At 44.3% G+C, this 13318-nt stretch overlaps 1 long non-coding RNA gene across 1 annotated transcript; it reads left to right on the forward strand.

Moving 5' to 3' along the window:
- Positions 1-10308: 10308 nt before the first annotated feature.
- On the forward strand, positions 10309-13067 carry LOC120395130. Its single transcript, XR_005592479.1, has 3 exons — positions 10309-10366; positions 12126-12238; positions 13039-13067. It is a non-coding gene; the product is annotated as an uncharacterized LOC120395130 (long non-coding RNA).
- The last annotated feature ends 251 nt before the right edge of the window (positions 13068-13318 follow it).

Here is a 13318-nt window from a genome sequence, read left to right on the forward strand (position 1 = left end):
CTGGGTTTGGGGACTGAGAGGAATCATCAGACAAAGGTTAAAGAACAACAGCAGAGGAAGTCTGGGTTGTCGATGTTTATAGTTCTCAACAGGAAATAACCTTCCCATGACACCTGAATATTGGAAAGTTTACAAGAGAGAACAAGGAAGAAAAAAACACCAAACAAATAAACAAACACCCCCCACAACAACCCCCAAATTCTTGCAATTAACCATCTGCTATAACTCTTCTTTTACACTCAGTTCCTAAGAACATCTCTGGCGATGATAGACGACAGTGCCTGGAGCAGCCAGATAAGCCTTGAGTTGAACCAGCAGATGGCCAGCTATACCAGCCCTTCCCGAGAAGGTTTGTTCTCTGTTAAGGCTTAGTTTCTAGTTAATTTCCCTTGAAATTCTGATTGGGAGCTGCATAAGGCTTCTCTCTAAAGGCTTCATTACTTTATATTTTATTCTGCATATAAAATTTGTTTTTACTTGTTCCCTGCTCTTGCCCCCTGCCCTTCCAATATTTGCTTGGACAGGCTGCTTGTCTGTGCTGCATTGTTGGTTCTCTGGCTGGGCTAGATGATGGGATGTTTCTGCAGTATGGGTGCTTGGACTTGGCTATCTTGTTCTTTCCTGAGTGTTGCTGAGCTGGGTCTGTACTGACTGGCACGTTCTGTTACTGGTATCTCAGTGCTGGTCTCTTTCTTTCAGAGTTTCCTGTATAAGGCGCTAGGAACGTCCTTAGCAGTTTGTCAGGACCTGGGCCATGTTAAATCCCAGCTTCATAAATTTTTGACAACAACAGATTATATGGATGTCCCTGAGACACAGGTGAGGACTCTGTCCTTCTCTCCCACTTTACCAAGTAATCCCTGAATGCTCCCTGTGGGGCTCAGCTCTGAGCTGGCCTGGGACAGATGCCATTTCGCTTCATATCCTCTTCATTGCTGTTCCACTCAGCCCCCGCTGCCCATGGGTCTGATGCCTGACTGGCGCTTTACACCGCTTCAGCTGAAAGGAATGGACTCGTGGGTTAGATCCTAACCAGTATTTTTCTTGGGTGACAGGGAGTCATTTCCATCCTCGCATTCTCTGCTGAGAGCCACTTGGACCTCACCCTGAACGCACTTCAGGAGTTTGGGGCTGCAATGAGCAAGGTTAAGATTTCTGGGTTCATCAGCCGCCTGAAGGTAAAGGATCCAGGGGCTTCTCTCCAACTTCCTCTCCCTCTAAAGCAGGGGCAGCAGCCCCGGGGTAGTGTCTGCTCTGCTCAGCTCGCATTGTCCCCCAGAGTGTGCGTTCTACGGGACGCCTGCAGTTAAGCAGAGAGGAGCACAATCTGGAGCAGGGATTCTCATGTCATATGGCTTGAGCGCCCCTCCCATGCACAATGTGAGGGAACTAACTCAGTGGCTTGCATGGAAAAGCATTTAAGGTATTTTTAGCGTTTTTTTAATCCCAATTATTAGCTGGAAATGAAGAGGGGTTGCAAGCAACATGTGGCCAACCAACCTGCTTTAGGTAGACCACCAGTGGGCTACGGATGACAATTATGGAACCTGTGATTTAGAGCAGTGGTTCTCAACCTGTCCAGATTAGTGTACCCCTTTCAGGAGTCTGATTTGTCCCCAGATTTCACCTCACTTAAAAACTACTTGCTTACAAAATCAGGCATAAAATTATTAAAAATTATTAAAAAGCACATTATTACTGAAAATTGCTTATTTTCTCATTTTTACCATATAATTATAAAATAAATCAACTGGAATATAAATATTGTACTTGCATTCTTTGTAGTCTGCAGTAAAACTAGGCAAATAGCTAGATGAGTTGATAAACCCCGTGGAAGACCTATGCAGACCCTCAGGGGTACACAAGTAGCCCTGGTTGAAAACCACTGATCTAAAGGCTAGAGCAGGAGACTAGGCCTCTGGGCTTCCACTGCTGGCTCTGCCATTTACTCACTGTGCAGCCTTAGGCAAGACATTTAGCGCCTGATCTTGTACCTACCAGTGTCAATGACTAAGCTCCCGTGTACTTCACTGCTGTAGGTTCAGCATTTTAGGCTCTCTTTTTAAAAGTTACCTAGTGTGAATGATGGAGATAATAATATCTCACACCTCACAGTTATTATATTGCTTAAATACTTTTTGTAAGTGGTTTGAGATCTTTGGCTGAAAAGAGCTTTGCAAGTGCAAGCTGCTATTGCTGCTGTGATGAATTGCTCTGTCAGCAGCAGATGAGAATTACAAAGCAAAAGGAATCAGAAGAAATTTTCTGATTGTCTAGGACTACCACCATGGGGAAAAGAGGCAAGACTCGCAGCACCCTGATGCTGACCTACAGCAACGTGGCTGTCCATGCTCCAAAAGATCAACTTCTCTCCCGAGTAGAGGCAGACATCACAGGAACATCCTTCTCCATTACAGAGCCAGTTGTCAGGTAAGAGCTATTGCGTGATAAGTGTCACATAACTCAAATTTAAAACTGTAATGGATGGAGTGTGAGCTGTCACATGTTGTATCATTTTTGTTGCTCTTCTTTGTATTTTCTCTAGTTTTTCTATATTCTTCTGAAATTCTGTAGACCCCAGCTACACAGTAATTCAGATGCAGTGACACTCAGGCTATTCAGAATAACACTCTAACTCCCCTCATATGGATGTGTATCTAACTCTATCTTTTGCTACCCAAGAGAGACTAGTGCTAGCCTGTATTTAGTTGATTTGCTGTCACACTGTTTCTTGGACTCACTACTTCCCTTACCTCTTATCTGTCTTCTTGTTTGTCTGTGTGCTCCGTTATTTCTGTTCCCCAGGTGCCTGACTGCTGGTCCTGACTCTCATCTCAGTGCCACCTCTTCACGTCACTTTGCCATTCAGTTCTGCCTTGTCTAACTGAGACTCTCACTTAGGCATTGCCAAAAACAGTTGAACCAAACTGAGATCTTCCAGTAGTTCACAAATGCAAATATTACGGAGGATGGCCCCTGATACTGACCTCTGGAAAACACCCCCTCTGGATACCTTTCCTGCCTTTTGGAAGATTTAACAATAGTGATTTCTCTCTGCTCTATAGTCACCAGCCAGTACATTTTGAGGTTGTGTGTTATGTGGGACTATCTACATTGCTAATAGCTGTTTTGCATTTTGTTTTTCAGGTGCTGGGCATCACTGTTGCGAACAAGGTACATTCTAAATAATCTGCCCTCAGCTCTTGCATTTTCTGTACACAAGTTGCTTGTTTAAATTGCACAGAGTTTGGTTTCCTTGCTACATCAAGCAGGAGTCCTGGCTGCTCTGGTGTAAGTGGACCTGGATTTATTTGATGAACCTGGGTTTTTCTTCTTCTGAGGTGGGTGCAGAGCCAGAGTCCTCTACCTTCTTGGGGTCTGGGGACACCTCTCTCCTTCCTGAGGCTAGATTTAATTCCTGATCTTTACCATCTGGACTCTGGTTCTTTTCTCTCAGTTTCTCATCTACATCCTCTTGTTTCTCCTTCTGGATTATGTAGGACATGTGAACCTAAAATTAACACTCATCCACAATGTCATGGAGATTAGCTGTGCCATCTTGGAGACCAGAGGCTCCCAGGAGTTCGAATTCTCTTACAAACTGGAGCTCCTTGGCTACATGCTGGTGAGTGATTAGGAGCTTTGAGGACTGAAGTACATGAGAGTTTGCTGTAATGTATTGAGACTGGTTTTCCAGGGAGATGATATTTTATCCATTGGCTGTGACTGTACTACTGCAGTCTCATGAGCAATGGCACCCAGAATGCTGGGTCCACTCTGAGCTTGGCAGGGATGCTGACATATTGTGGGCTGTAACTGGAAGGAATGGCTTGTGTCTGGTGAGTTCTCTTTCTGTCCTCTGTATAGCCTGCAGATGGCCCTATGGTCCATTTCTGAGGCAGAGAGCCTGCTGGGCACGGTGTCTGTTTATTCCAGGTCTGGCATATGGCCCTGTTTCAGGGTGTGAGAGGAAGGCCTCTCTGCCTTTCAAATCCATTTCCCATTTTTTTATGTCCCTATTCATGCATTTCAGGACTTCATTAAAAAGGAACCACTGGATTCCCTGGCATCTCCAGTTCGCTACAAGGCAATTCTTGCCGTTGGACATCTGAGGTAGGCTATTTTCTGCCATATTTCCTGGCACTGTGATGCCTTCTAATTTTGTTAATTCATGAGTGTCAGGTTGGGAGCAGTCTAATGCCTGCAGGGTTTGGCTCACCAGGGCCTCCCGGGGAGCAAGTGGGGCAATTTGCCCCAGGCCCTGGGCCCCGCAGGGGCCCCTATGAGAGTTTTTCAGGGCCCCTGGAGTGGGGTCCTTCACTCCGGGGGCCCTGGAAAACTCTCACGGGGCCCAGGCCCCCGGAGCTTCTTCTGCTCCGGGTCTTTGGTGGCAATTCGGTGACGGGGGGGGGGTCCTTCCACTCCGGGACCCACCGCCAAAGTGCTGGGTGTTCGGTGGCATTCCCCGTTGCCGAAGACCCCAGGCCCCCTGAATCCTCTGGGTGGCCCTGTGGCTCACATGCTACTCACCAGCAGGACTTTAATTCTTACGGATTTGAATGTGTCCATTTGGGGGTTTGTGCTTGAAAGACACAAGATTGCAGGTTGTGGGGCATGCAGTAAAATGGAGCAGAGTTCAGATGGGGAGGGAGGTGTCTGGCTAGCTGGCAGGGGGAAGGAAGCTTGTGGGTTTCTCTAAAAAGGGGACTTGAAGTTTTAGCTTTACTTCTAGATGAGCCAATACTTAAGAGAGGTGCAAAGTGAAGGCTTGTTCGCATTTGGGGTTCTAGATTGGGACAATCTCTAGTCATTGGATCTGTTTCTTTTACTTGGAGTTGGTACTGAGTCTAATGCATGACTTTTCTCTCTATCTTTCTTCTGCCAGCAAACTCAAACCATCTCTGACCATGGAGGAAAACCGTGAGCTCCTGGATCAGTGCTTCAAAAGTTTATTTCCCCTTCCTCCCTTGGAGATGATGAAAGAGGAAGGCAAGACAGAAAAGAATGCTCTGCTTATACAAGTACGTGACAACAATTCTTCTCTGGCACCATCCACTGTATTTCTGCCCAGCAGGCATTGGGTGATGGCAGTCACACATGGCCTCCCTGGCAAGGTTATGGTTAGCTTTCCCCAGCCCACACACACAAATGATCTGTGCTGAGCCTCACTCCTTCTCTTCTGGTTTCAGTCACTCTACGTGAGGTCCTTGGAAGCCCTTGGCAAGCTAATGGAGACTTTGCTGGAGGAAGAACCAACCACAGACTGGTTCCAGGAAATGTTTGAAGTGAGTAGACCATTGAACTGTGGTGGAGATTGTTTCTTGTGTTACAGCAGGGAAGAGTCAGAGATTTAGGGGGGTCAAGCTTCAGTTGTGGAGGAATTTTCCACAATGGAGTGAATTTTAGGGAGAAAGCACCAAATTCTTCCTGGGATAAGTGGGCATGTGCCCCATTGAAATCCACGGAAGCTATGCCATTTTCTGCCAGGGCTGGATTGAGACCAAGTTCTTACAATGTCGTTGACACTACTTGGAGCAGCAAGAAAATCACCACTGCAGTAGCCAAATCCAAGAGAACCAGTTGAAACTGATCACTTCTTCTAAGAGGAATTCATGAATATTGAGTTAAGCCCTGTGTATGGAAACTCATTCAGAGGAGACTTGCTGTTCCTCAGACATGAACAGAATATCGTGAAGAGCTGAGGTGGGGAGTTTGATGCACCTTCAGTATAAAAATGCAGTTATAAAGGAGCCCAGCTGGGGAACTTCTCTGCTCTTATTCAAATTAATAAAAGAAATGCTCCTCTCTGTCATTTTGCCACTCAATGTGGGAGAAGGTGCCCAGGAAACAGACCACAGCAGCAGACATCAAACAGCATGCAATGTGCTAGACAGCTCCCATCAGACAGTCTACAGCAGACATCACATACACGGGCCCAGATTCATCTCTCGTGTAACTCCTTTGGCTTCAATCGAGCTACAGTACACCAGAGGTGAATCTGGTCCCTGGGACTTGTCTAATGGAAGAGCCCCTTAGATATAGGTGTAATTCCTTTGCTACATGGAGGTCAGATGCTTTGGAGAGGGATTTTAGTGACAATTAAACCTGTTTAAGAGGAACTTTTGGGAGGGATTTTCTGGTACTAACTCTGTCCATTCCCCTGCTCTACCAACAGCTCCTAAGGACATGGTTCAGTTCAGGGAAGGAGTGGGAGAGAGAGAGGGCCTTGCAGGCCAGCACCCAGCTGCTGACTGTCTATCAAGAGACAGTTCATAGCACAGTGAGTATAGCCGTACTCTTCCTTGAGCTGACTTCCCTGCTTACATCAGAACTGACACTCAACGCAAATGCATGAAAAACTCTTCCAGGACAGCAGCTGGGATCTCAAGGTGATGAACATCCCTCTGCTTCCGTAAGAGAGAGGTTTACACAACAATGCTGTGACCACACTGTGGGCAGACTGCAAGAAGTAGAGGGAGACAACCCCCAAACTGATGGCTTATTCTATCACTAGATTCACAAAGTCAACAACAAAAGAGCTTCCACCCTAGTTAACAAGATGCCAAACACGGTCCCCTTTTGGCATTCCAGACCTTGGCTCCCATGTAAACGTCCACATCTTGGAAGAGGGGGGAGGGGTAGCTCAGTGGTTTGAGCATTGGCCTGCTAAACCCCAGGTTGTGAGTTCAATCCTTGAAGGGGCAATTTAGGGAACTGGGTAAAAATCTGTCTGAGGATTGGTCCTGCTTTGAGCCAGGGTTGGACTAGATGACCTCCTGAGGTCCTTTCCAACCCTGATATTCTATGTCTAATATAGTGAGGGTTACTGGAAATCTGATTCACCATATGTGGGGTTTCACTGATCATAAAGGACCAGATACTTACCCCCAGGTCAATGCGAATCTCAGGTCTTCCCCAAATATCACGCTGTCAGCCAATCCTTAATAACTAAAATCTAAGATTTATTGTTAAAAGAAAGAAGAGAGTTACAAATGGTTAAAAGATCAATATCCAGACAAGTGACTTTCAATGTTCATAGTTCAGGATCACAACAGTGATGGAATAAACTGCTGGTTTGTAAAAGTCTCTCTGGAATCATCCCAACAGATCAGTATCCAAAGGCAGCTTAGATGTAAAGTCTGTTAGTTTTCCAGGCATTTTCCAGGTTCTTCCAAATGATTATTTGGAAGATCTCTGTCCTATGGCTTACACTGTCCCTGTTCAACATTTAAGCAGACTAGAGATGATAGGATCAAGCCGAGCCTTCTCTTTTATAGCTATTCTACCAGGCTGACAAGCCTACCTCACAGAAATTGTCACAGAAGGCCCTTCCCCCAATGCAGATGGCCTCTTGTACTTTGCTTTGAAGATAATCTTCTATTTCCTGTGCATACACAGTAAACTAGTTACATTCATTCACATAAGGTAATTAGCCTGTTCTTCCATTATAACACAGATAGTTAAGCTGAAGATAATGTAGAAATGATTGGTTTCCTGAAGTGTCTTACATCTTTGATTTTAAGGTTAACTGAACACCTTGCACACATAATTAAGGCAATTAAGCCATGAAAGGAATTAGCATCCTACAAGCTAATTTAGTTACATTGTGAAACTTCTAACCAGGTATAGATAATCACAGACAAATACACTTAGCATCTATTGTTCATTTGAATGAGTTGATGATTGCTAGTCTAATACATCTCTTTGAAATTCAAATGCAAGTGAACTGTCTTGATAAAGTAGAAGTGCCTCTGGTTAAGTTATTATGGGTCATACACATGTAGACTGGTCTGCCAGTTTCACAAAAATGAATTCTTGGTTCTTATGCTCCCATGATGATAAAGCAGAATTTCTATGTATCAGCTAAGAACATAAACCATAACAGTGGCTATCCTGGATCCCCAGAAGAATGGTTCATCTACCCAGTATCCTGTCTTCTGACAGTGGTGGGTGCCAGATGCATCAGAGGAATGAACAGAACAAGGCAATTGTCAAGTGAACCATCCCCTGTTGGACAGCCCCAGCATCTGGCAGTCAGAGGTTTAGAGACATTCAGATCAGGGGTTGCTAATAGCCAGTGATGGACCTATCCTCCGTGAACTCATCTCATTCTTTTTTGAACCCAGTTATACTTTTGGTCTTCACAACATCTCCCTGGCAATGAGTTCCACAGGTTGACTGCATTGTGTGAAGAAATACTTCCTTTTTTTTTTTTAAACCTGCTGCCTATTAATTTCATTGGGTGACCCCTTGTTCCTGTGTTATGTGAAGGGCTAAATAACACTTCCTTATGACTTTCTCTACACCAGTCATGATTTTATAGATCTCTATCATAGTCCCTCTTAGTCGTCTCTTTTCCTAGCTGAAAAGTCCCTGTCTTTTTAATCTCTCCTTGTATGAGAAGTTGTCCCATACGCCTAATATTTTTTGTTACTCTTCTCTGTATTGTATTTCTTCTGATTCTAACATATCTTTTTTGAGATGAGACGACCAAAACTGCACGCAGTATTCAAGGTGTGGGGATACTGTAGATCTATATAGTGGCATAATGATATTTACTGCCTTATTATCGATCTCCTTCCTAATGGTTCCTAATGTGTTGTTAGCGTTTTTGACTGCATGTGGAGCAGATGCTTTCAGAGAACTGTACACAATGATTCTGAGGTCTCTTTCTTGAGTGATAACAGCTAATTTAGACCCCATCCGTTTGTATGTACTGCGTTACCCAGTTCAGTATAGGAATCAGAGGCACAATGTTACCAGACGTGCCCGTTACTTTGGGAGGCTCATTAATTAGGGTTACTCTTATGTGCGGGGGCAGTTCTGTAATTCTATTAATGTGCTGCTTATGTCACTTGTGTGTTCTACTACTTCCTTCTACAAGTCCCCTCCCAATGGAGCTTTCCTGCAGGACCTAGGTTCCCCAGGGCTGATAACTAGAACTAGACGAACATGCGCACACACACTAGCAGAGCAAGTCAATCAGCACTCCCCAGCTGATCCCCTCATATGTCCCTGTATTCAGTGGGCTGGGTTAAGCAGCACTTTCAGCTGCTCCCCCCACCACTTATGTGCCTTAAGTTTAACACATTCCTATCACACTTTCACATTACAATTGTACTGGTAGTAACCCACTTGATGAGCAAACCCCACAGTATTTTGGGGCACTACAGGGATCTTTAGCTTAGGTACAGGAAGTGTTGCTGCAAAGTAAATGGGGGTAGCTAATACTCAAAAGAGTAATATTGAGAGAGAGAGAGAGAGAGAGAGAAACACCATAACAGTTATTTGATTGAATCATAGTGATAACCACACCAGGAGGGCTAAACAAACATAAGTTACATTTTAAAGGTTAATACCTGAGGTAGGAAAGAAAACAGAGAGAGATGGATCTCACCCCCTCCATGAGGGTTGAACGGGTCGGGGGTCCCAGGTGGTGGTGATAGCTCAAGGTCCTGAATGCTGGAGACAGGCAGAGCCCCCAGCACGATCAGTCAGGAGATGAAATCCCAGTGGAACTGATGCAGAGTTTGGGTCTATACATCAGAACCCTTACCTGGGCATAGGTAGGGGGTTTTGTAGAGAAAATACAATGGTTCAAGGGAGAACACTAGATTTGTTTATGGGTAAACTGATGGCTCAAGGGTTTTCTTTAGGCTAGACAATAGGAGCTGATAACTCTTGGCTATGGGTGTTGTTTTCTTCTGGGGAGCTCACAAGGCAACTAGGCTGCTTCAGTATTCTGGGATATGAGTCAAAGATTTATTACTGAATTGGTCTGATAATTGCTGAGCTGAGTGTGTGCAGGCGTAGGTTCATTAGCATCTGGAGCAGGGATTCCCATGATTCAATGCGTCCCTGCTTTCTGGTCCCAGAGTTCAGTGCAGTTCTCTGTTCTTCATTCTTTATGCTAATCTCTATTCCATCTTTCATGCAGATGAGGCTAGGGGAGTTGTTTCTGTTCTTCATTCTGTATGCAAATGGAGATGTCTTAATCTTGTCACCCTTGTCAGGAGGGTCTAGGTGTGTCTCCCCAAACCCTTCATTGTTTCTGCAAGCCTTTTCTCTGATCGGTTTTGGTTCAAACAGAGACGGAGGTTGGGGTGTCCTTCATGAGTCACACAGGCTAGATCCTGTGCCCTGGTCCCCCAAAACACAGAGCTGATGGGTATCAACAATAAAGATGGCAAGTGAAGTCTAGTACAGCTGGAGAACATTCATTCTTCATTCTTTTTTAATTAGACTCAGGAAACTTTTAATCAGTTTGGATCTCTGATTGGAGCAATAGCACCACACAGCTGTGATTCACTGGCCACATCTCGTCAGTGGGTGGTTGACTGTATCAGCTGCCTTCTCTGTATACAAGGTGAGGAGACCTTTAGCAGGTATAAGTAATTCTTCCCCATTAGCAGGTATAAGTAATTCTTCACCTTCTTTCACTGTTGTAATGTCCATTTTTCTGCCTGTCTAGTTCTTTCTGTCCTGTCTGTTGGCACTTAGATAACAGAGTGGTGGGCATCTTGTAAATAGCTCATTAGAAGAGACGATTATGATGTGTAAAGAGCGTGGCACACTTCTGGGAACTGTACAAATAATAAATGGTCTGCACCAGGTAGATAACTGCTCAGTTCCTTAGGGCTTCTCTACACAGGGACACTGAGAGTTAATCCAAATGAACTAAAGGTGTAAATTTTAAAGTGGCATTAAACATGTGGAATGCTCTGATTCTGAATTAAAATGGCCCTTCTTAATTTTAGTGAATTACATGAATTAAACTAATCTGAAATAAGCTACCTTTAATTCTAAATAAGTGTGTCTGCAGAGGTGTTTAATGAAGTTTAACTAATGCAGTTTGAAAATGAATTTGGATTAGCTTTCTTGACTATCTCCATGTAGACAAGCCCTTGGTACTAAACATTTTCATTCTCTTTACCCTGCCACTCGCTGTATTGGAGGGGTTTCCTGGAATAATTCTTTAAACAAAAAGTTCTTCCGGTAGCCCTCTGTCATGAGCATTCAAAGCTATTGGAGTAAGTGTAGGCCATTTTCCCCTTTGTGAAAGAGTGGGACAGGGGTAGGCAACCTATGGCACGGGTGCTGAAGGCGGCACGTGAGCTGATTTTCAGTGGCACTCACACTGCCCAGGTCCTGGCCACCAGTCCGGGAGACTCTCTGCATTTTAATTTAATTTTAAATGAAGCTTCTTAAACATTTAAAAGCCTTATTTACTTTACATACAACAATAGTTTAGTTATATATTATAGACTTCTAGAAAGAGACCTTCTCAAAACGTAAAAATGTCTTACTGGCACGCGAAACCTTAAATTTGAGTGAATAAATGAAGACTTGGCGCAGCACTTCTGAAAGGTTGCCAACCCCTGGAGTAGGATATTCTTTTCACCTAATGGGATAGATCTTGGTTATCATTTAAGGCCATTTCCAATTAGGGCGACCAGAGAGCAAATGTGAAACATCGGGACAGGGGGTGGGGGGTAATAGGAGTCTATATAAGAAAAAGACCCCAAAATCGGGACTGTCCCTATAAAATCGGGACATCTGGTCACCTATTTCTAATTATTATTAATCAGTCCTAAAAACAGTGTTGGTGATTCAGAAACAGAATAAGGAACTCCAGTCTTTGAGTGTACAACATAGAAATCCCAGCATTGTTTAGAAGTGACGGATGAGCCTGGGTTTCCTGCCAAAGGTTTTGTCCAGCCGCATCTCATTTACAATGAGAGTTTGGTGGAGGGATTCACCTCTACATTGGAACCTCACATCTACCTGCATGAGTTGTACTTGAATGTGAGATTAGATGTAAACTGAGAGCAGAGATGCTACTGAAACCAGACACACCCAGAAAGCTGCTCCAAGCTGAATATGGTGCTTGTTCAATCCTGTATCAGTCACAATAACATACCACTACTGTTAACTTTCAGACATTTAGGGTAATCCCGACTCCATTATAGTCAACAGGAGTTTTGCCATTGACTTTGAAGGGAGCCAGGATTTTACACTATGCTGATAACAGCCTAGCACATGGATCCTCCTGTATGAATATCCATGCAGTAGAGGTTCAGTTTCATTAGTCGTTACAGTACTTTTTCTCCTTTTCTCCACTCCAGGCCAGCCCATGAACCTGGGGTCAGCGGAGGAAGAGCTGAGATGTCTCCGTGAAGAACTAACAGCAGCTCTGGACCCCGAGGCTCTGTTTCAGGCATCTTCCAAAATGGCCAGGGTAACTGACTCAAAAAACTTGTGCGGATGTTCTAGTGACCAGGCACCGTTCATTTTACATTTACGCATTCATGATGCCTTTCCATACTTGGAGCGAGCTGTGGGCGGGGCATTCGTTGCTAGTAACCAGCAAGATGCTTTTCATAATGTGTGCTATGAATGCCATGTAAATCCAGATTCCACAGAATGTTGCGCCCATGAAAATGCACATGCAGATGCGCACACATCCAGCTATCCATGAGAAAAACTCTGTTAGTGGAACATCAAGCTGAGAACCCATCCAGTCTTCATTCTGTCACCTTGTGGGTTTGCCTTAGCCTATATTTGTGTGCATGCCTCTCTTGACTTAATTTTATATGTTGTATAAAGGTGCAGTGTATCTAAGAGAATACAGACTGGAAACTTACCTCCTGCATATCCAGTACAATGTTGTGCTAACTGTGCAACAGAGGCTTTTCCTCAAACCTGATCTCATTAGTGTAGAATACAAAAATGTAGTATATAGACTATGGAGAGAATTTTAATCCCAAATGGCTAGGGATTACATGAGACTAATTAACAAATTGTTAATTAATCAGAGGGGTAGCCGTGTTAGTCTGGATCTGCAAAAGCAGCAAAGAGTCCTGTGGCACCTTATAGACTAACAGACATATTGGAGCATGAGCTTTCGTGGGTGAATACCCACTTCGTCGGATGCAATTTGCTGATGCATAGATCTTTTTCCATAGAGATTAGGCCTCATTTTTACAAGTGCTGGAGCCAAACATCATTGCAGTCTCTCCTGTTTTGATTTGTTCCCAGGTTGTTAGTGAGTACTTTCCCCGGAACAGGCCACAGACTTTATTGAGGCCACAGTGGATGGTATGCTGTCTGCCAGCCCCACCTATGTCACGGCAGCTGGACTGTGGATGAAGATCATCCTAAAGGAGTGTGGAGATGCCATGCTGGACCAGGTAAAACGGGAAACTGGAGAGGTTTTCTGCCTAAACTCTAGGCTTTTAGATCTTTGCCCTCATGTGTAATGAACAAAAATCTTGCTGTTTCTCCCCCTCGGACATAGAGTCGATTACAAAAAAGTTAC

Source organism: Mauremys reevesii, unplaced genomic scaffold (genome assembly GCF_016161935.1).
Source record: "Mauremys reevesii isolate NIE-2019 unplaced genomic scaffold, ASM1616193v1 Contig97, whole genome shotgun sequence".
Taxonomy (NCBI): Eukaryota; Metazoa; Chordata; order Testudines; family Geoemydidae; genus Mauremys; species Mauremys reevesii.